The following is a 25,387-nucleotide window of genomic DNA, read 5'->3' on the forward strand; positions in this document are numbered from 1 at the left end:
CAAATGAGGTTGTAATTTCATGAGAAAAGAAAGTCATAATATTGTGAGAGAACAAAAATAGTAGAAAACCAGCAAATATAACTAATTTTCCACCCCTGGATCCTAAATCCTAAAATTATGACTGAATTACTGAAATATTCTTACTTATTTCTTTTTTTTCATATAATCACAACTTTTTTTTCAAGATGTCAACCCCCCCCCTACTTTTAAACTTTTAAGTGGTTATATCACTCTGTTGTACATAGTAATACAGTACAACTGAGAAAAAAAATCTCTGGCAAGTAACATCAGTATAGGAATTAAATCACATGCAGATAAGAGTCAGGCTCCGGAGAGACATATAGGGGAAATAAGAAACTTTTTACTGCACTTAAATGCTATTTAAGACACAGGAAGGTCAAATATTGGCAACTTCTCTATTGCTGTTTTTCCTAAATTATACCAAACGCCTTAAGAAAATTATATTTCTCACAAAATGTATCATGAAGAAATGGGGCACAAGATAGAGAAATAAAATAAAAACATTTCAATTAAAAAATGTTTCCTGAAAAAAACTAATTCCAATAATCATGGTTAACTAAATTTTATCCTCAAACATCTCAAAATGAATCTAGAAAAAAGTTAAACTTTTTTACCCAATAAAATTGAATATATATCCCCAACAAATGTAAGCTCTCAGGTAAATAGCAGGATTTTATAGACTCCCAATAAAGACGGGCATACTTTTTTTAGATGTACATAAAATAGAATGGTGACGGAAATTACAGAGCATAGAGGCAGACGTAAATGAGAAGAATGGTAAAAAAAAAAAAAAGAGGTGAGAAACTCACCCACTACGATTGAGGTGTGATTATAAGTTTGCTGCGGATGCCTCAGATCTGTCAGCTACCTGATGTGCGCCTCCTTTAATTTATTGTGTCAATAACGCTGCTGTGGAAACGCAGCCAACATGATGGATGGAGACATTTTGCATGGAAGTGGCAATTCTTGAAAGTAAAACAGTGAGAGAAAAAAAATAAAATAAAAAAAGTGCCATTTCCAAATTACCTTCCATACCTTTAGTTTTTTTCATTCTTTTGGGAGCTGGTGTTGAGTTTGAGCGCTTTCTATTTACGAGGCATCAACATTCTCCTCAAGTAATTTGTCACCACAGTCATAAGTGGATGTAAATGCTGTTTGTTTTGTGCTGTACCGACATAATTCTGTAGACTGGCTACAACACAGTCAATTGGCGATCAATCTTAAAACTCAAGTATTTAAGTGCAAAATCTACAAGTTTCTTGGGAAACTGCATTAGACAAGAGAGCTGTGGAGGTAAAAAAAAAAGGCATTTTTGAGTAATTAATGTTTTTTCAGCAAACAAATGGCTAAAAAAGAGAAATGCTGTGGATTCCACCATAACGAGACACATTAACAGGTTTAACAGTTTAACAGGCAGGAATTTGCTGTGACAGAAAGTAGTTTGAAAAAGTTTGATTTACCTTCATTACAGCTAAGGACTTGACTGTTCTCTCAGACAAAAGGTCTTGACAGGAAGCTGCAAAGTTCAATTAAAGGAAGAGTGGAGAGGTGAGCATTGATTTAGCAGACAGTATTTCAAACTGCACCCCAGAGTACACGGCAGGGCTCTCACACTGATGACACTAATTCTTCAGGGAAATTCATGTTAGTTGGTGTCTAGACGTTTTATTACTTGGCCAAAGCACCAAAGTGTGGCTATGTTCCCATTCCAAAGACCTGGACGCAGAGTGAGAGGAAAAAAAGTTCGGGCATTTTTCAATCACAGCAACTTTGTGATTTTGATTAGATCAGTTTGACTCACACAAGCTTATTGATAATGAGACGTATCCACAAAAACAAGATCAGGTCCCTACAATAATTTCACTGGTATAATACCATCATACCATCAGCATTTATTTATCAGCACTAGTTTGCATTTGTATGTTAACACTCCCCACAGGTTCCCATGAAGGCTTGATAACTGCTGTTTTCTCTGTGGATTTACACTGAGCTGATTTGATCTGAAGCTGCAGGCACTTCTTGCTGTTTTGTGTAATGTAGAGACTACAAGACGATGTTTAGTCAAAAGACAAAAGACATTTTCTGTCCTGTCTAGACGCACTTCACACTCAAGAAGGTATAGAGGACTCAACAAAGAGAAGCATTTTAGAGGAGACAGCCATCGATAAAAATTGACAGGTTTCTATCCAAATGTGGCATAAACTATCAGAATCTGTGACATTCAATTTAGAGTGTGTTTCTATTCACTAATTCTGAAGTACACTGTGATTTACATCTGGTTATTCTACATCACATAAAACCATTACAGACGAAGGGGTAAAAAGATGTAATTTACTTAAACACTGAAAAAGTGTTTAGAAACAAATTTGAAATATGACATTTATGTTTTATACATCAATTAATTTGCATAAAGTTACATGGTCCTCATGGCTGAACACAGATCCTGTTTTATTAAAGCTATTTTTCATTTCTTTACCAGAGTGGAACCTTAACTGAGAAATAATTCACAATTTTGTACTTTCATTTTATTTACGAATTCTATAAAATAATTGACAGGAAATGCACAAAGTGGATATTGTTGCTCTGTGTAGGCAGCTACAGACCCTCTACTGCAGTGTTTCCCACCTCAATAATAATAATAACTTTATTTGTATAGCACTTTTCAATACAAGTAACAAAGTGCTTTGCAACAAACAATATACATTTCAGGAAATAATAAAGATAATAATATTAATAGACATCAAACAATAAAAGCTTTTTTATGGAGAGTCTTAAGACGAGAGATAAAACAGGTGACTGATAATTCTAGTCTAATCTCTTCTGGCAGATTGTTCCAAAGTCTTGCCAAAGGCTCTATCTCCTTTGGTTTTCAGCTGATTTTGGAATTTGGCGAGCAAGGCTTTACCAGAGGATCTCAGACTGCGTCCTGGCTCGCAGGGAGATAAAAGGTCTGAGACATAGGAAGGGGCCAGCCCATGTCTGGCTTTAAAATGAATGAGAACAATTTAAAAATAATTCCTAAAAGAAACAGCCAGCCAGTGCAAGGCTGCTAAAACAGGGGTGATATGGTTACATTTTTTGGATTGTGTCAATAGCTCAGTGGCAGCATACTGGAATAACTGTAGATGGATTGATTTCTGAGTGAAACCACTTTAAGGGAGTTACAGTACTCAAGGCAAGAGGAAATGATAGCGTGAATGATTTTTTCCAGTTCTGTGAGAGATAAAAGATTTAACTTTGGCTATGTGTCATGAATGATAAAAACAACATTGCACAACCTTCTTAATGTGGGGTTTGAAGCTCATGTTTTTGTCCACGCCTTGATTTCTAGCTGAGGACTTAGTAAATGGTACTAGTTCAACATGGTTTGCCATTATATCATCCATGCCTGAGGTGGGACCAAAGACAATCACACCATATTCGTAGAGGTTTAGTTGGAGAAAGTGGTTGCCATCCAGTCCAGTTGTGGCACTTGGGGAGAGTGGCAATATTTGATTGGTTATTAGGACTTATTGGAATGTAGAGCTGTGTGTCATCAGCATAGCAGTGGAAGTGGACATTATGTTTGTGGATGATGTTGACAAGGGGGAGCACATAGATGGAAAATAGAGTGGGACCTAGGATTGAACCTTGCGGGACACCATACCGCACTTTGAGTGGGATGAGACAGAAAAACTTTGGTTGGAAAAGTATGAACTGAACCAGTTTAAAGGCCCGTGGGGGATTCCTACCCAGTTCTCCCATCTGTCGATGAGTATGTGGTGTCTACACTATTGAAAGCAGCACTGAGATCCAAAACAACCAAGATGGAGGATTTACCAGCATCTTCAGTCAACAGGTTTGTTGCAGACTTTCAGAAGAGCCTATTTCTGTACTGTGGAGGGACCAAAAACCTAGTGTTTACTTGTGTTCTGTTTAATAGTAGGAATACATGACCCCTTGTCATAGAGTATTTCTATGTTACAAATTCTCCAACCTACGACCATATAGGTCATTAGTCCCTGAACAAATCATAGTGTCATTGCCTGAATGAATTCTCTAATGCAACCGAGACAAATGCCACACATTTACACAAAGGTGTATTAGGGTCATATTGGCGAAAACAATTTGGAGATAATTGAGAAGAAAGTTGTAATATTATGAGAATAAGTCATAGTCAATAAAAAACTGTCATAATATTGTAAGGATAATGAGTTCCACCTCCTCTTTTTGGAATATCTTATGATAATGATTTTAATGCCGGTGACAGGCTGATCTTTTATATTCACCCTTTAAAATGGCACAAGGTCTAAAAGAACTACCTAATTCTTGTCATATTAGGATATATTATATCTGGCAACTCCTTTGTTTTAAAGAAGTATTGTTGCTGGTGTTATGAAAATATTGCAATTACATGTTAAATCCAGACTGATAGTTATACATTTTTAAATGTGCTCCATTTAAATAACTGTTTGCTACAAACTTGAAACACAAAACATATTGTTTTTCTTTTTTAAGAATATTTAGAAAAGCAGAAGAACTTATATCTACTATTAGTTGAATCAGTGTTGTTTATCAGCTAGGAACTGAGAATAAAGAAGGTTATTTAAGACCCAATTCGCAGAACTTTGCTTTAAACAAAGAAATTGCACCGCACGAAGTATGTTTTATCATCCATTTTTTTATATAGTACAAAGACGCAGACTTCAAAACACACTCACAGACACACACACACATACAAGTTTATTAGCAGGGCTCCTGTGATTGTGTGTCACATTTTAGTGGAAAATTACACCTCTTTCAACAATTCCTCAGTCGGAATCCCATTCTAAAGTGGATTTTATCTGCAAATCACAATTATTTTGTTCATGCTCCGTTTTAATGGGCACACCCGCTGGGCTGAAGAAGACACTTCTCTATTCATAAATGTATTACTGCTGGGGAATCATTAACTTATTGTTAGCAGCGCGACTGATGGCTTATTGACACGACAACATTCAACCAACCCTTTTGTCTTGAAGCCGTACATCCATATCACTGAAAACAATGTCATCTACCCCATTTCCACCACTCCCCTCGTGTGTCTGAGCTTAGTGGATGGCTTTTCACTGACCAGGGGGAAGAGAAGCTCCCAGCGAGAGATAAGTGTGGCCGGGGTTCACTGGAGACACGGAGGAGGTTTTCTTTATGACAAGGAATAAGAAAAACAAAAGCACCAGATGCCACAGCCAAACAGGAACATAAGGGTGTGACATGATGTTAGACAAAAACCACTGTTTGCTAAAAACGATGAAGTGCTTCTGTTCGTGTTAAATTTAAGAGAACAGCGATAAAAGCCCAATCGTGGCAAAAAAAAGAGCAGAGAGGATAAAGTGCGATCTGAGAGGCACAGCTCCATCTGATATTTATGGCTGGAGATGCAGCAGTCATAGAGTCAGACAGTTTGCACAGATGGTGGCCATCCTTGGTCAACATTCAAATGAAAACGGAATGAGGGTCTCCCTCTGTGTCCGGCTATTCCTCTCCGTGAGTGAATGCAGACGCAGAGAAAAGAACAGGGTGTAATAGTGTTTAAGTAGGCAGAAGTTGTAAAGAAGGAGAAAAAAGCAGAATCGCTATTCACTGCTTGTGCAATCCTTTCTGCCTTGTTGAACTTTATTAAATTCTGTCGTTCTCTTCTTCCCGTCTGGCTCGCTTTGTCAGCTTCTTCTCATGCGTAACTCAGATTTTTTTTTTTTTTTTTAAACAAAGGTGTTGTGGAGGGCATTCAGCCTGAGGGACTGTGTTGGTGATAATCATACCACAGGGTACCAATAAGAATCCCACTGAGATGAATCACGTTTTTTAAAAGCTGGAGTGGAGTGGGGTTTGTGAGTGTTGACTGCTTATTGTTCAGGAAATGTCTGAGTTGTGATGATTTCTGTGTGTTGGAACATGACGCAGGCTGTGGTCATACTGCAGGCCTATATACAGTGTATGCCCATGTGGTATACGTTTTCTGTGTATGCAGTGTTTATTGCCAAAACAATTTAAAGTCATTATTATCATCAGGTTTTTCCACTACATTGTTTTCATCATATTTTCATTGTGTCTTTTCAAGTTTTAAGTTTTATTTATGTAAGTTAACACAGATTCAGCAGTACAATGAAAAGTTTTGGACAAGAAGGACTGGTCAGGTTAGCAATGCAAGAAGAGCTATAATTACATTTTAACAAAATAAAGTGAAAAGAGATTAATAGAAAAAAGTCAGATAAAACAGTATAATAATTTATACATTGGAGGAAGTAAATGGAAAACCAAAGTCACACGTGTGTACTGTATTTGAATATATACATGTTTAACTCATTGGACATTTTTGGCCTTTTGCCTTTACTGAGACGTGGGTGGAGTTGAGCCTGCTTACAGCATGTATACTCATGTGGTGTGGCCTTTAGTGACCACGTCACCACAACTAGATTATTTAATGATATTTGGGAAGATAAAATTAAACAGAAATTCACTAGAAAAGTTGAGGCTACGTCAGATTCATATTGGCTGGAGCCCAATTCCCAAGGCTGCTGCTCTTTCAAATTTAAAAGTACAATGAATTGAGATATGTGGTTTTCTGAAACAGCACTGGTCAGACAAGCTTGCATGATGCCAACTCAGCAAACGTCTGCCTCTGCACTGGCAGCAGCAGCCATTGGCCGGTGGCATTTTGTTTTTGGGTTGTTTGTCGACCTGTCCGATTCTTATGATCATGATATCTCAATAACAGTAAATTTGTCAAATAACGTTCAGTTGTTGAGTCAAACTCTAGAATGAGATCATTTGATTTCGGTGGCCAAAATTCAAAAGTCAAAGTTGCAGTGACCTCTCTCACAAAAAACATGTCCTTCCCTTGTGAACACAATCATTCAAGAACTCCTTGAGGGAATTTCTTCTAATTGAACTGATTTGATTTTGGTGGATGAAGGTCAAAGTCTAAGTACATGGTTACCTCATGTTCACATGAATGGGCTATATCAGGAACTCCTTAAGGAAATTTCTTTACAGCACAAACATTTACTTGGACTTGAGGATAACCTGATAAGAATTTGGAGGTACAGGTCAACATCAATGTGAAATCCCAATTTTATTTTTTTAACACGTTATCTTAAGAAGAGAGAATCCTTTAAAATGTGGCACAAATATTCACTTAAACACATTAAATTACTAAATCTGTGTGTTCAAAGGTCAATATCATGGCGGCATCTCTAAACATGTTATTTGGCCCCTTGGCCATGAAAGTTCAAGTCTGTCTTTAGGGTATTTCTTCATTTCATCAGTTGTCACTTGGACTCAAAGATTAATTTATAATACTTCAGTGGTATTGCAATCTGCCTGCAGTTTACAATGAAAACGTGAAGGAAGGAAACTTTAATTGAAACATAAAATATTCTCTATATCCTAAAATATATAACCAATGTGTCATTGTATTAATGATTTCTTGTGAAATCAATCTTTACTTACTCTGAATGCATGAAATGTCTGCACAGCAAGATCCTTGCCGATATAAATGTGGAATAATTTGCTTCTTAACTCAGACATGTTCATATCATGGCCTCCCCATGATAGAAGCGCAAGCTTTAGTCCCCTACACTGAGATAATAGTGGAGCACTTTGCATTGAATTAAATTACATTGTGAATACAAAATTCTTTGTGTTGCCTGGGATTCACGGAGGCCTCCAGACTCCACAATAGGAGGTTCAGGGTACCTGTGTGAATCACATCAGCTCTGTCTGAGAGATAAGTTTGGTCTCAAAGTATGTCTTTAGTCCGCTGATTCATTACAGCACCTCTGAAAGCCAGGCTAATGGATATGAAAGTCTGATCAATTGTCCAGGAAAGGGAGATTAGTGAGGGATGAGTCACAATACTCCTCCTCCTTGACAACCATGTCATGCTTTAGCAGCCTCTCAGGAGACGTGGCTGATTGATGCGTATCTTTCATCAGTCCAGCTTTAATCTGACATTCCTCGCGCTTAATAATCATATCAGCAGAAAATCTATATCACATCATCTTCTCTTTTTGCTGCTCCCCACCTGTGGAGCGGGACATACTTATGCTTTCATAGACGGGGCGGAAAAAAAACTGACAAAGCTGACAGTAGTGAGAGGCACGTCTTTATCTATTGATCATATTGTGCAGAAGAAAAAAAAAGATTGAGAGGAGATGGAGACGAAGGGTAGGGAAAAGGCTGTTCCGTAAAACAAACAGTGATTGTGAAGTGACATTCTGGGAAGAAGTGGCAGACTCTCTCCTGGTGCCGGCCAAACAAACAAACAGAGGAGTGCAGCCACTGACCTTTGTTCAAAGAAGCCATCTAATCTGTTTCCACTTTACTTAATTAGAAAAAGCAGAGGGATTTTTAATGTGCACAGTGTTAATGGGAAACAGCTCACAGGTGCTAATTAAAAAAGAAAAAAAAAACGGATCTCTTTTGTAAGTTTGAGTCCATTAATCTATATATTCATCCATCACAAACTTGGCAAACTTCTCTGATTATATTTATGCTATTTTTAAAGCTCAGGCCCAAATACCACAACACTTCACTTGTACCAATGTTAAAGTTCTTATACATAAATAAATGTTTATTTCCCCAACATACACACACTGGCGCACCATGAATTACAGAGTCTGGCCTTTGTCGAACCAGAAAGCTCGGTAATTTAAACTCTTTCTTTGCGTCGCTGATGGATTTTTTCTCTTCTGAAGGCTACATCTTTATGCAGACAGTGATTAACCACTGCTTTACAGGTTCCACAGAGGTACCATGTGTGCCCTTGAGGTGGCAAATACATTCATTTCCTCTTTGACTTTGCCCGTTAAAGGAGCCGACGCTGCGCTGCGCTGCAAGAGCAGCGTTTCATGTCGTGTGATCCAGTGAATGTTTGACGGATGGGATTTGGTGGCCACCTTTAATATCAGCAACAAATCATGAAAGTGACACTTATTGATATCACAGAAGAAAAATGTATGTTGACAGTAAATGAAAGTCAGACCTGCTTTGGAAACAGTTTGAGCTGAATATTTGAATGTGCACACACCTTATGTTTCATACATATATATATATATATATATATATATATATATATATATATATCATATAAAACTGTTTTGTCTGTTATAAATGACTTTACCACAAGTCGTATTATTTCCATTCTGGTAAAGTGAAAGTAAGAGTTCCTTTGATAATAAATTTAAACTGACATTGGAAAAGACAGGAATTAGTTGTTACTGATTTATAAGGAGGGAATGTACAATAACTTTAGTACATTTGCTTAAATGTTTTTACCCATACTTTTTAATAGTTTTTACAGTCTGTACTTTTCGTCTATTTAGTGCTTTTGGGTTAAAAAGTGTATTTTTAAGTTTATAGTTTATAGATTTTACATTGACTTGTCTGCTTATATATTAATTCCTTAGTACAATATATAATCTCATATTTTGATATAAATTGTAATATATAATATATAAAACCTGGCAGGGGCTATTTTTCATGATGAATAATTTTACTGTCAGAGGAACATTCTGCTGATAACTACTTTCTCCCAATATTTGATTTGTTTAAAATATTTCTCTCTTGTTTTGTCCTTGCCCTCTTTTTCTTTCTGAATTGCATTAGACAGAAATGTCTATGTCAATGATAATTTAATGTTATAATAGGAAATAAATATATATATTTCATCCTGCTCTGTTAAATTTTGGATTAACAAATCAAATGTGACAGAATTTCACTCTGATAATGTTAAATCTGCCCCATTTTAATGGGAAGTTTGTGTCTGTCTTTACATTCTTCCATGCAGTGACCCAAACTCCTCCTCCTATGGTTGGATAACAAATTTCCAATTTAAAATATAATCGGCATGTTTAATTCTTCTACCTTTACAGTTTTCTTCTAATTGCTTTTTGTTGAAGTTCATTTCCAGACCAGATTTACCTGAGCCTGTGATTAGAGCCTCACCTAATCTAATTAGATCATTTGAGTTGATGTTAGGTTTGTTGAGATCTGGTCTTCTCTGGGAAGATCTCGATTTAAGATTTGTTAATGTTTGTGGTCGGGTACTGTGTGGACAGCACTTCTCCGGGAGGACCAGGTGCTGCTCTAGTCCTTGTTTCTTGGAAGACAACAACCCCACGTCATCAGCATATGATAATGCTACGCCTTTAATGAAGATGTTGTATAGAGACAAGCTGTTGCCCTGAAAGAGATCTATTGATTTGCGAACCATTTAAAATCTACATTTATTTCTGACATTCATTTATTTGTCATGAAGTTACCACCCGCGAGTGAAAATAGTACAATATAATTTCTCTTCCTAATAGAGTCAGTAGCCTTTTTTAAATTAACAAGCATCATTTGGAAAACTTTCTGGGTGCATGGGATGATTGATTAGCAGAGTGTAAATATGGTGCTGTGGTTTAATAAAAAAAAACTTTGCCCTTAACTTGAATTCCAATATCCAGTCATTGATGATGAGGCAAGACTTTCCTCTGGATTATTACTCACACAAATGCCTCTGTAATTGTTTCGGTCTAATTTATCTCCCCTCTTGTGTATTGGAGAAAGAAGCCCCAGGCTCCTGATCTCAGTAAAGCAACTTGTCAGGTCCATGTGCCAGATTTTAGTTTTTCATTATAATCATTTCTTGATTCAAGATTTTCAGTTTCTTGGATTTGTTTCTCAGTTTCTAACCATGGTTTGGTTTTCCTCTTTCATCTCATCTGTGTTCTTCAACTTTGTCTCAGGTCTGTGGATCAGGATTCAAATCAGAACCTGGAAATTCATGGGATTTTGGTCACCCTTACATAAATCTAATGAAACCACAGCCACATATTTCAAATATTTTTCCAGCACTGGGTCAAGTTGTCATATTGATATGCAGCTTCAAGTTGTCCTGATAAGTCCCAACAGTGTCTTTCCCATCTGTAATATTATATTTTTACATATTTGTTTTCTTGATAGTCTTTGTAAGAAGATATTTAGAAACAATAACAGACAGATTTTTGCTTCCTACGTGACACAGAAACCAGTGGCTGATGAGCTCAACCCCATGCTATGCACCCCTCACCACATTAAAGCCCCTCTTGTATGGGCAGTGTGTGGTCTGCCTCTCAGGGACGGCAGGGGGACACAGGAAACAAATTAGCTTTCTTGACCTTGGCCCAAGTTTCCTTTCCAACCTTCACCCCTCCTCCCCCCCCCCCCCCCCCCCCCCCCCCCCCGCCCTTCGTCTGGCCACTTCAAGGGGTCAGCTGGACGACAACACGCCTCTGTTTTCCTCCACAGTGGGGATATATGCAGATGAGAAGCTCATATAGGTTCTGACGTGCATCGTGGGAAATGAGGTTTATGAGTTCATTTTACACATGAGGTCAACTGGATGTGGTCAGAGTAATTACCAGGCATACGAGCATCATGTTTATGTGGAGCAACTTTGAGATGAATATACGGGAAAGCGGTAAATACAGAGGTGTGTCGTGCAGTTTGGGGCTAAGCAAGCTCGAGGAAGGGTTAACGTGAAGCTGAATGAAGACAGCAGCACGGCCTTAAATGGTGAAATCGCTTGAAGAAAGAATATTTCCTGGCAATGTGAAGCAGCCACACACAGCCTTTTCTACTCTGGCTCTCAAGGTCAAGGATGCTATCACACACAGACACACACACTGTTGCCACCATGAGTATAGGTTTTCCTAATGTGTTAATAAGTTTAAAATCCCGAAAAGAGATGCAATTGTCATTGCTGTGCCGAAAATGAGAGACCTTTGGCTATAGGAGTGAAAAGAATCCCTTCAATGATAGATATTGGATTGTAACAACAACAGGCAAATCTAATTCCCCCAGTTCACATGAAAGCACGTCTATGTGCATCAGTGTTCAGCCCGAGAGCAAAAACAACCTGGGGTGTCCAGAGGGGGAGAGTAGCAGTACTATATTAACGCTCATACTCTTCATTGATCTATGAGGAGTCCTTAATCTTGCGGGCAGATTCCTTCTAGGTATATTTCATAATGTGATACATTAGGCATCGATAACACTTGTGAGGGCCTGTACTTTCTCATGCTGGCACACAGCATTTATTGATCCCACGGTGAAGTAAACATGTCTTTAACACATGGGCCTGTCACTCCTCGCAGATATGGCAAAATTGCCGAGGCAAGGTCCTCGTTATTAGACGCCCCGATGACAGGAATCAATGCTTAACATGAAGAGATATTATCTGAAAAGTTTGTACCTGTCTAGAAGGAAAACAAGGGGGTCAAAAATAAGGCATCTCTGTTTTGCTGGAGCTAGGCAAACACATGCTCCAGACACATGTTCATTGCTCACCAACTTTAACTCTCTGCACTCTGGGGATTCTTTATTTGCTGTATGATTCAACTGGTGTTCTGGGAAGGGTTGACAAAAACATACATACAGTAATGTGACTCAGGGGCAAGGCTTTGGCAGCGTTCCAAATTGACCATATTCTTATGACTAAACGCCAGCTTAAGCCAGAGCAATTTTCTCTTTCAGCAGGCAGCCAAGTAAAAATGATTATATGTGTTAGTTTCTGTGTGTAAGGTTGAAAATATGCCCATACACCCCCCTCCCAAATTCCTGGATTTGAGAGCTTGACTGTTATTTTTAGATTTGATCTCCTGTTGCAATTATTTCTTTTTCATTCATATATATATATTTATTTTCTTTCCTTTTCTATTCATATTCAATGTATTTTGTTATGTATTTTTGTCACATGTTTGTGTGTTAGTGCCCCTCTCCAGCTATGAAGGACTCTAGTCGTCTATATTGTTGATGCCAGAATGTTTAAAATATATTTTAAAATAATAAAAAGGTTTCCCTCTAGAGCAGGAGAAAATGCATCTTTATGCAAAAAACTAATTGCAGACATCAGATAGTTACAGTAATAAGAGTATGAGTCTGACTGATTCATAGAAACTGGTGGATAAATCTGACAAACGTGTGTGTGTGTGTGAGAGAGAGAGTGAGATGTAGAAAAAGTGAGATCACATGGCTGCTAGTCTGAGACCAGACAGTAGGAAGTGAAAGTGCCACACCAGCCACAACACACAGGTCAGATCTCAAACCCGGTTTTCCACTGTACAGAGCAATCACTCTTCTCGTTTTCCTCACAAAGCTGCATAAGACAGTTGAAGGACAGCCCCGCTTTAAAAGATGTGACCAGAAGACGACGGCAGGAATTAGAAATTCATTCAGAACATGTGTTATTTTGGTCAAGAACTCTTTCAAGGAATGACAACAAGAAAAGGGAGTATCCCAGTAACATAAAATAAAATACTGACAATATTCAGAATAACATTTTTAAAGTAGTTATCTTTTAAGCAATACTTAGATATAGATTTATCAGTGCTTTTCTTAGATCTAATAATGAAACCTATGTTGAAGTGTCAGTGTTTGTTAAGAAACAAAGTGAAGCTTGTTCTTGTATGTTGAGCGTAATTGTGTTATCAAAACACAAGAGCTTGACGCTGAGCTCACTATTGCATTAGAAGCCCTAATTATTTTTTCAGCAGTTTAATGAACTGAACCTTGGAAGTGTTTTGGGGGAGAGAAAAAAAGAACAGAGAGAAACACACTGCGGGTTACTCAGTTTGATTTTATTTTGTCATTGTGTCTGACATCAAGGGAGGGAGAGAAGGGCAAACTTGTGAGGTTTGACAAAGACGGCGGCAGATGTGGAAGTGTGAAAAATAAAACGAGAGCACAGATAGCTATTTGCGTGCAATGAAGAAAGACGTAAAAAAACTGCCTCACACTAAGATAGTTGCTCCAAATGAAATACCTGGAGATTGCATGTTGCTTTGCATTTGCAGGGGTATTCAATTTTAATTAGGGTTTTGTAGACATCTTTTATCAGACTGTCACTAATCTCTCTCTTCCTCCCACCCCCTGTCTTTCTCTCTCTCACACACACACACACACACACACACACACACACATACACATACACACACACACAGCCTCATATCTTAATATTCTGAAATGCAAATGCACAGCTACAAGAAAAAAATAGAACAAAAAAATTTAGATTTCAGGGAATTGTTATAACAATTTGTCTGATACACACATTATCAAAAAAGAAGCAATGAATTGGGGACAAAACCTTTGTCACGTTTCATTTTGGAGGAGAAAAAAAAAACATTACCTTTTAATTGCATTTTCTGTGGGGCAAAGGTGATAATTAATTTTGCTCTGGGAGACAGACATGAACCAGTGACAAGAACATACAAAAATGTTAAATAGTATTCTTGCCTTCAGTCCTGGATTTAAATTCCAATATGGCGACTCTATGAAAGCACATTTTGGGACACAGAAGGAAGCAAAAATAAATCATACTCTGCTCCACTGTTCAAAGACAAAAAGCTGTTATTAGTATTTTTTTAAATTTTATATTACACAGCATATTTACCCATCATTTTCAAATATTACCTAATTCAATAGGATCATTAAACATACATTTCATCCCACAAAAAAAGCAGGTCTAGAATTCTTTATCCTCCTCTATATCCTTCAGTCTTGCTACAACAATTTGAAAAAAAACATAATTATGAAAACAAGCAAGTTAAAACAGCGATCATCACACACTTAGGTGCATACTTTTTCAGAACAGTATATTTCAACGCAACGGTTAAAAGGTAAAAGCAACTTCTGGCGATAACGTGTCCTTTTTTTCCTGCCTTGTTTCTATCTGCGTGTGGTGTGGGGGTTAGCCTGTCTCCCTCTCTTCATTCCTCGCCCTCTTCCATTGTTAGTCACCTTGTTTATTGGCTGGAGCAGCCGTGCCGTACTGGACATCATCTGAAACTACAAACGACAGGATGCAATAAGCTGGAGAATAGCAGCAATCTGAGGAAAGTTCTCCATTCACCAGAGCTCCCTAACTCTCTGTCTTCTTATCCTGGGCAGAAAATAAAAAAATCAATACGGGCTCACAGGGCTTGATAAAAGTGCTGGACAGGGAGAGAAGCAACACTGGATATAGTAAATTAGAGTGATCAAAATTTTCCAGTTGACTCAGCCCCACAGCCTACATAAACTAACAACCCTGTCTCCGCAACTGTCCGTCATCCTCCTCAGCCCACCGTCTTCATTCTCACCTTCCACTTCATTTCAGTCTTTCCATTTCACTGTTTTCGTTGCTTTCCTCGCATTTTGAGTCTTTATTTTTCAACTGCAGACAACTTAGCCTGTATGTCACGTCAAACATGTAAAATGTAACACATCAATTAAACTTGTCAACTCAAAATGTATGAAGTCAACTCAACAATATTCTGCATATAGAGATGCAATAACCTTGCTCACTGACTTAGACAGAGGTTAAGATGGTATATCTCACAATGACTATACCTCTGCCAATATACTCAGCTTCACATATAACATTTTATCCACTTGTTACTTTGATATCATGCACAAATTTACAAACATGTTCTTATTCACAAATTCAACAGAGAAGGTAACATTAACACTGATTCAGGATCATTAAAATGGTCAAACTTGTGCCTGTACATCAAATGTTCACACTCCTTTTGGCTCTGTTTTGGTCTCCACCAACTATTTAAAGGTTCAGTGTGTAGAATTCAGTGATATCTAGTAGTGAAGTTACATGTTGCAGCTGAATACTCCTCACCTCACCCTCCCCTTCCAAACATTACAAACAACCTGTGGTGAACTTCAGTTGTCAGGTGGTTAGTTTGTCCAGTTTGGACTACTGTAAAAAAAAAAATGGCGGCCTCCGTAGAGAGGACCTGCTTCATATGTAAATATAAAGTATTTAAATATAAAGGGCTCATTCTAGGGTAAAGAAAAAAACTATTTGTACAATTTAGATGAAACACACTAAAACATCACTAGGATTAAGTTATATTCAATTTCTGTTAAGAGATCCCTTTCAGCTAAATCTTACACACTGAACCTTTAAGGGAAATATTGAGCTCTTTAGCTGCTGAATGCTTCACAGTCTTTTCCTTCTAGTTTGGTGCTTAGCAGTAATTGGTTTAGAACGGGGCTGGGGCCTCAATTTTCTGTCCAAACCCATTTGAGCCCAAGACAAAACTAACAGAGTCCGACCATAACCTGACAGGCATTCTGTTGTTTGTGTGCAACCCGAACCAGAGCCCGCTGTTCTTCTTGATTACAGGTTTATGTAGTATACAAAATCTGGTAGATAGGCCAGAACCCACATACCATTTCAAAATGTTTGTATAATGTGGATACTGGACCCAAGGCCATCAGGACCTGTTGGGTCAAAGTGCTCACTCCAGGTTAGTTTATCAAGTGTTTTCACTAAAAACAACTTCCCTCTGCTGGAAGCTGATGAGAGCATGAGACTCAACTAAAACAATACAATGGCAACAATGAGCTGCAATGTGCTATAAAAAAAATACACAAACTAAAACTAAAGGAGTTGATGGTACTTCTCTTGACTTTGTCATTACAAGCTCTGCTATAACAGGTCAAATTATCTTGTTAAGTTTTTGATATATTTACTTAATAGAGCAACTTAAGTTTAAAGTTAATAGTAGTATAACTTGGTTGCCAGGACGGTTGGTAGCCTCACTCTCGCACCAGTGATATTGCTAATGGTCGTGCTCCTCAAAATTAAGGCCATAAATCCTCTCATGAAATTAGTGTGCTGCCTTTCCATCCTCCCCCTCCCTGACAGGAGTAAAGATGTTGGATCTTTATTTAATCCACCGTACAACTTGAGGTAAATCTTTGCTCCTTGTTTCTCTTTCGCACTGCATAGCAACCCAGCAGATTGTACAGTAGACCTGACCCAGTAGCACACAATGTGCAGTGGAAATCCTCATGTGTTTATGTTAACCATGCTTATAATGCCTCAAAAGTGACATTGTAATCAAACAACATACAGCCAGTAGAGTAAAGTAAAGTCAGAAAGCCTTTACATGCTGCCAAGAAGAAAGTTTAAACTCACATGAAAGATTATAACGCTAATGTGCTGCAATACAAGCCTTCAACCTTCACTGTTGTGTCCGACCAAACATACACTAATTTAATTACAGTAATGCTTGTAGCAGCTGACTCACCCTGCTAACACCTCATGCCAGCCTTGCACAGGGCCCCCCTTGGCACCTTGTCCACCTAACAGTAAGAAGGGATTATTAGGGATTGGCCAATCCAGGCCAGTCTCATGGTGTGTGAGCTTTACCACAGAGCTAAGCTGATATGCCAGCTCAACACTGATAACCACAAGTTGATGGTTGTTTTGATATTGAGTGAGAAAATGCTTCCTTGCCTTATCAGGGCCTTCTTATTTTTCTTATGTATCATGAGTTTTATGTTAGTTTGGCCATTACAAGGGATTTCTGCTGGTATTTTTCTGACATTCGTCTTTATTCCGTCTCTATTGTTGGTAACTGGAGCATCAACCACATCGACATCTGTCTTCCTGTCTGTGCCAATAAGACAGTCGGTGTGTATGTGTGTGTGTCGGGGATCATCTTAAAAGAAACACCGGCCGCTCGGGCCAGCACTTGCCTTGGCATAATATCCTGTTGACCGGGGTTAGACAGCAGACAGCCTTGAAACGCATAGATCCAGCCGTAACCCTGAGCAACACGCACATGTCCTGTTAGCTCACATCACAGCTTGACTTTCCAGGGACCATGCAGGGTCCCGCCATAGCCTTCAGCCAAAAGCCTGCCCTTCAGGCACCTCTCAAATGGTGCATATGGTGCAACATAATACTAATGTAAAAAACCACATAAGAAACGGCGTGGGACAAGGTTTCCTGACATTCAAGAACAACACAGGAAGCCGAGGTGAAGTAGCATCTTCATCAGCTTCATTTCATAGTGTGTGGTTACTAATATTATAGTTATTTAAAGTTGAACTTGCAAGTCAAATGTACCAGTTCAAAGGAGAAACACAGAATCCTGTTCATCAATGTGTTTTATTAATCTTGTGCCGGAGGATTCTGTCTGGTTCTATATTTATCTATTTTAATCTCTTTATATAGCAAAAGGATTCCACTCACCAATGCCACAAGACTCAATCCAATTGAAAAAGCAGTTGGTCGTAGAGCGTTTAACACTTAAAACCATAAGAAAAGATTACAGATAGGTCATTGCGTGCATATTTGAGTTGCAATGACTTTAATGCATCACTCTCAAAGCATTGGCCTAAGTGCTTCTGTCAGAGTTCCACAACAGCCAATTAATTGCAGGCCTTGACTGTATGCTGCAGAGAAGTTCAGGGAATCAGCTATAATCCCGCCAAAGCCAAACGGACAGTGCCTGTCAGAAACCTGCAACCATGCAGGAGTGTGAAGATTAGGATTAGCACATTTAGGATTGAGACAAATAGTCAGTGTAACACTATCAAATGCTCTTGCTAGCAGTTTACAATTCATCACATATTCCAAAAAGATCTTTAAGATCAATATGAGTATGAGAATGTATCAATATTGACTCAAATATTTCATATTGTAATCCAACACATGGTGTAAAGCTGGTTTCTTATTAATGCAGTTTGCAGCAGGTGCTACTGAAGCTTAGCTCATCCCTCTACAAAGCATGATCGATGAGTACGTCACCATGTAAACACACATCCTTACCTCCCCTATGCACTGCACACACACACACACACACACACACACACACACACACACACACACACACCAAGCTTGATTTTGAAGGGTCCTTAATCACAACTAAGCAATTGACTGATCAATGACAGATATGAGGAACAACTGTGGAATGCTAAGAGGAACTCATTCTCTTTTATCAGTTTCTTTATTCTAGCCCATTTTTATCACAGATTATATTTCTCTCAGTGTTAACAGGCTCCAAGCCCGGCTGAGGTATTAATTAAAATCTAAATACTAAATATTGATTGATACGTTATCAGGGCATAGCAGTTGGTCTGCAGGCTATTGATCCTGCCTGTGATTTATTATCATATTTAAGGAAAAATCATTTTGCCTGACTACACAGGGTAATGGATTTTTAGCAATGGGTGTAATTTTTTTTTTGTATCACGTTTGTTATGTGGAAGGTGGAGCAGATTTCTCAATTGCATTCGGAGATCACTGATATCCTCGGCGCCGCACCATACGAGCACCTCCAGCCCTGCCTGGCCTGTGAGGGGGCTAAAGCTTGTGCAAGAGAACGATCCCCCCGCTCTTGTCAATGGGAATAATGGGTATTGGGATTACCTCTTTAATCACAACAAAGATTAACAGATGGTATGAGAACAGTTATTAGCAAACATCTTGCACTCATCAAATCAATAAGATGATTTGTAATCAGGCTGTCGGTGCGAGTGAAAAGGGAGCCAGGGCCGATCTCAGTGAAAGACCCTGGCAATCAGAGGCTACTGTGTAGCAATTACCTCTCCACAAAATAGGTGTTCTTCCTCCACTGGCTGGCAGTCCTCCAAAACACAAGGCAGACTGATAGCAACATAGGGCATTAACACGGCAAAACACAAAACACTGCATGGGTAACTGTGTATTTGATCAGGTGTTACGTCGCTCCGAGATTTCATTTCACTTTGTGCCTTTTAATTTGGTGGATCTCACCGTGTACTTGGGGGGGGGGGGATCTAAATGTTTACACACGCTGTCTCTCACTACAAAAGACTGTATAGCTCATTAGCGGGTTACCATAAATAAGTCAGAGTGGGGACAAAGGACGAAGAGCATAGAAACTATAGTGTGGAGGGTTCCCTGTGCAAATATCTCTCCCTGGAGACGGAGACAGAGAGGAAAAGAGCGGAGGAGTGCAGACACGCCAGTGTATCCACAATACTGTAAATGGAGGAACATCTGTGTATAGCTAAAACTCCTCTCCACAGCATCAAGGCCTTTGTTTCTTTAACTTGTACAAGCTTTATTTTATAGGTGATTTTGTTCTTACATTAATTCCACTTAATCCTGAAATGTCTTCCGAACAAACACCTACCTAGTATACTTTCTGTGTTTGTGAGTCATTTTACAAAAAGGTTTTTTTGTAATTCATCATTAAATTGTACATCCCATTTTATGTTTTTTACTTCTCTCACTCATGCATGTAGCTTGTGCTCTTCCATTTTGTTTTGCTTATTGAGTCAAAACTGTAAAAAAAAAAAAAAAGAATCGTAAAAACCACAAGTCACCTTTTTCATTTTTGATTGCTCCAGAAAAGTCTGAATTTTACACCTCGGCTTCACTAGATTGATTCTATTCCTGATTCTCGACAACAGCGATCAGTTTGACTCTGCTGCCTTCAAAGTCTCTTGCAATCGATCTCACCTTGTTCATATTGTGTGAGCTGTTGTCGTGGGAACACAGGGATCAAACTGATGCTCGAGAAGATAGTGTGGACTCAAAAGGGGTCAATCATTTCAGAGGGAAAGACACATTTCTGACCCCAGATAGATTTGTGGTGTTTATTATAACTTGACTAGCTTCAAAAAGGAACTTTGTTAACACAACATAGGCTATAATTCTATTAACCTTTTGTTTTCTGCTCTCGCTCTAGCTTTGTGCTGGTATTAAGTACACGCACACACACACACGCATACACTCTAGTCTAATCACTACAGAGGATGTGCAACAGTAGGTTAACATACATTTACCAGTAAAATGATTTTAAAAAGCCTTGAATCATAATGCAACATATGCAATCTATATATATGCTCCTGCTGTTGGACACACACATGGAAACACACAGTGTCAGTAAGCCAGTGTAGATATGCACTTACCAGGATTAAGCAAGGCAAATGGTGCCAAAACAATGACAATATGAAGTAACTGATGCTGTTTAAAAATTCAAAGGCCTCTATTGAACAGACATTGTGGCACACACATCACTGGGCCACAGATCCCAGCAGCCAACTAGTCTGGCTGCTCGTTGCTCTCATGCACATGCATACTCTCTCTCTGTCTGTCTCTCCCTCTCTCTCTCTTTTCCCTCCTACAGCGACACATCGGAGCGCTACACATCCATGCAAATGTAACTGACAGATACATGGGCAGAGGAGATCACGGCACACTTAGAAAAACCTGCAACTGCACATTTGGCCTGTTTTTGCCACCGACACATATAATGTGACATAGAGAGACAAACACATGCACACTGAGGAGCAGAAAATCACCTAACTGCAGCCCTCCCTTCACACCCGCACACACAGTCACTTGTCGAGTGACTAATATCTTTGCAAGGTCAAACCTGACAAGGAATTCCAATGAGATTAAGTGTCATCAGTGCAGCTTTAGCCCTTTTCTGCTCATTGTTCTTGGAAATGGCATTAAAGCCACAGATGACCACGGCCTTGGAGCAGTAAAATCTCATCCCTTCCTGTGTGGTGGGCCAAGATGATATGATGCAGGGCCTTCAATCCAAACATCAAAATATGACAACTTTCTTATGTTTCTGTATCTAAATCATATATCCATATCAAGGATGGTTAGGCAGGTACATTAGGCTTCAAATGTTGAAGTTTTATTAAATGTCAGATATCAGTATTTTATTTGATCTGTCAAATTTGTAAATTATTAATTCAATTACATTGTTTTATCTATTACATTCATGACGTTATCTGCTGTATATTGAGCAGCTCATCTTGTATTCAGGATTTGCTAAAGCTAACAGTTTCAATTGAAATGTTATGGCTCCAGTAAAAACTTCATTTTGGACAACAAAATGAATAAACTTAATTTAATGTCCTGTAGTTATAGTAAATATTCAGATTTCAAAGTTGTACATACAGTTTGCTTTAACCACATGTGTGCACATCTCCATTCATTTCCCCTTTTTGCAGCAGTGTTTTCAGTCTGACAGATAATCTGAATAAGTTGTGTTTGTCGACTCCTCCAGCAAAGCGCCAGCCTTGTCAGCGTGTCAGCCAACATTTGGTGTGCTGCCGCTCACAATGAATCTGACACATAGTCCTTTGGTGGCAGCAATGAGCATTTTGTCATCTCCTCTCGAGTGCCAACTCGATGTCCAATTACACCCGAGCTACTAATTTAATTACAGTAGCAGAAGAAATGGGTTGATTCAATTCATTTCAATTAGGCCTGATTGGACCAGTCAGATCAAATTTCACTCATCTCAGGTACGAGGCGGCTGTCACTTTTTATCTCAGCCCGCCTTATCTGGAGCCAGATAAGCAGGTCGTCATATGATAACTGAAAATTTATGGTTGAGCTCACTGATATAAAAACTGGTTTCGGATCAGATGGATTCAAACGCCCCCTGACTGTGTGATAAACGTGAGAGTAAAACACTCACATTTTCAGGGCAGGATCACAGCCAGTTGCCACTTAGTAGAGTCCCGTCTACAATAGTCATTATTTATGCATGATGTCCACTATTATCAAACTGTGTGTGTGTGTGTGTGTATGTGTCCAACTAATGGGTGAGTGGAACAAAGTTAGAACACATGTAAATAAAACATGAAAACACTGTCACACCATGTCATTCAGAAAAGGAGCTGCTGTAGTTTCACTAAGTTTAGTATTACACACATTTAGATCATCACACGCACACCGCACCTTACTGAAAAGACCCACAACAACTAGACACATTCTAACATCACTTATATAACTCTTAAGATATTATTTTAGCTCTGAAAGGAGATTTCTTGTATCAAAAAATGCAAAGTCACAAGAAGAATAAAGCCTATAAAAGAAAATCATGATAATAGACTAAAACAAAACAATAGGGAGGAAATGTGATCACTCTGAACTTCACAACACTTAAATGATCTTCAAGTATCATATCTTACCAAAATCTGTATGAAACCGTTACTCAGAGAAGACTATGACACAGGGTAATCCCTCACAGTTACTGAAAGGATACAAATACATATTAATGACTAATGACATAATAATTAATACAGCGACAGAAAAAAGCACGTCTGCACTGAAATCACAATTATTGCAAACACCACTGTGGTGCTACAATCAATTTTAAAATAATCTAAGTTATAAGTGATGTTTATTATTACTACAGAGGTCACTGAAAATCACTGAAAACTCAATTAGTATATGGTTTATCAGTCTCACATGAACAATAATATGGATATTAAAATAACTGCATGGCTATTAAAGGCACCACCAGCGTGTGGCTGTGGAATATCAGAGCCACAGGCAGGAGATAAAACAATGTAAATAAGCGCAAACACGCCCATTTGCCTCGTGCATGCTTCCTTAAAGGAAGAGTTTAGTATCATGACGGTTAATCTTCACCTCTACAGTCTTCCAATAGCAGAAATAAATAAAAAAGTTACATCTCGTCTCTGATTGGTGCAGATGAAATCCTCACAAGTGTGCCATAGGCTGCCATAGGCTGCTACAGTAGCTTGCGGTGTGTGTGTAAATGCGTCTTGGCACCAGTTGCGGCGGCGCAAAGACGTCTGATTGGATACTGACGCAAAGGACGCAATATATCAGACTGCGCTACAGTTCGGCGGCTCTAATCACATGGTTTACTGTCAATACAACACAACATGCAAGTGAATGCACCGCGTAGATCATCAAGCTGTCTAACGCGTAATTTTACGGCTGACGCGCTTCTTTGCGCGCAGCGAAAACTAATAGTAACAGTAACAATCATACTGCGAGCGTCTTTTACCTCTTGGTGTCTTCCTCTCGGCCCGGCCTCCCCTCCACCGTATCCTCCGCAGCGGTGAGACAGACTGAGAGCTGAGTGTGAGAGAGAGGAGCAGAGGAGTTCTTACAGCACGTCAGGATGCACAGAGGGCCAGTGTGGAAGCCAAGTAGCCTCTTTTTTCCCTTACCTTGCCACACAGATCCAGAGGGGGTAAAATGGGTTAAAAAAAAAAGGTTGTTTGGGTGATTATACGTTTCTTCTCTCCCTCCTTCCCCATCCACCCTCCCTCCTTCCCCCCCTCCTAACACCCTCGCCTCCTACACCGGCTGTGCTCTCCCCTCTCCTCTCTCGGTGAATAGAGTCGCCTCTGTGCATGGGGGCTCCGGCTCTGCAGCAAAATCAGCCCCCGTCCTCTCAGGATAAAAGATACATCTGCAGGCGCATCCGGTAGCAGCTGTATCATACAGCAAACAATCCTTTTTCCTCAGTATTCCACCTCAGTTATATTGGTGATATATGACATTTAATTTAGAAATGTAATGATTCCATGGTGTTATGTGTTGTGTGGGGGAAGAATTGCAGGTTGAGTTTTACCTGAATCAGACAGAAAAACTTACATTTCGGTCAATCAAAAAAAAAAAATCACACCAAATGAATTATTGTCCCAGAAGTCAAAGCTCCCTGACAACCCCGAGTCTTCCTCTCTCATGTCTCCCACCTCCTGTGTGTGTGTGTGTGTGTGTGTGTGTGTGTGTGTGTGGTGTATACCGGATTAAATGGCACACCTCGTCTTAAATGGCACCTTGACTCGTTTCCTCTCCCCTTTCATCATCAGCAAAATAAAGATTAGGCCTACAGAGAAGATTGTAAAGGCTCGCCGCCTTTAGAGACGCACGAATCTTCATTCCTGCGCCTTTGTGATGATATTGATGATGATGATGGCCAAGTGGACAGTTTGATTTTTGTGTGGCGAGCTAGTTATAAAGAATCAATATTATATCAAGGGGGTAACTTTGGTGATAAAGGACTCCGGCCACTCCGGCTATTCATCATAAGTCTGTAGCAAGCAGATAGGTCAAAAGAAATTATATTGCTCTAAAGAGTGTGTCTCCTTATCTCCCAGTACCAGGGGAGTGGAGGACACGCCGATCGATACAGTAGCTGCCGTATACTCCTTGCAATTATCAATAGCTGATTTTGTCTTCCTGGGGCTGCATCTATTAATACCAGATAATAACAGGCTTTTGGACATAACTTCTAAGGGGATGATAGAGGGAGAGCGAGAGGGAGAGGGGGTAAAAAGAAAGTTTGCGCACAGGACGACCTTGATGTCAACAGATTTGTCTCTCATATGAGGTGGACACTGGGGAATAGACAAGTCAAACAGACAAGATGGAGAGGAAGAGGGGGGGAGGCAGAGGAGGGAGATTCCTCCCCCCAGTTGGACAAAAAGCCTTGGATGGAATGTAAAATAAATTAATCAGTTTCATGCGTTTAGTAAATTGAACACACAAAAAAGCATGACATCATTTTTCAGCTTAATATTTTTTGTAACATAATATTACAACAATATGAAAATATATATTTTACGATCACTCCTGATATTCGTAATAAAAGCACAGTGTTATCTTTACGTTGTTCCGTAAATCATCTTTATTACTAAAAAACAAATCTGATAATATTATAATATACGCACGTCCTCCCCTCGTATTATTTACATGGCTCTTGGCCTCGCACAACTTAATCCTTTCAGTGCCCCCCTCCCCTTTCCTCCAACCCCC

The 25,387-nt window shown here is 39.1% G+C and overlaps 1 long non-coding RNA gene across 1 annotated transcript in view; it reads right to left on the minus strand.

Moving 5' to 3' along the window:
* LOC138413574 (uncharacterized) overlaps positions 1-25,328 on the minus strand; it is a 55,265-nt gene extending 29,937 nt beyond the window's left edge. Inside the window, exons 1-2 of the long non-coding RNA XR_011245948.1 lie at positions 23,794-25,328; positions 23,628-23,698 (exon numbers count right to left, since the gene is read on the minus strand). This is a non-coding gene — a long non-coding RNA (uncharacterized lncRNA). The remainder of the gene's footprint in view (positions 1-23,627; positions 23,699-23,793) is intronic.
* Between the last annotated feature and the right edge of the window lie 59 nt (positions 25,329-25,387).

This window comes from Paralichthys olivaceus, chromosome 13 (genome assembly GCF_024713975.1).
Source record: "Paralichthys olivaceus isolate ysfri-2021 chromosome 13, ASM2471397v2, whole genome shotgun sequence".
Lineage (NCBI taxonomy): Eukaryota > Metazoa > Chordata > Actinopteri > Pleuronectiformes > Paralichthyidae > Paralichthys > Paralichthys olivaceus.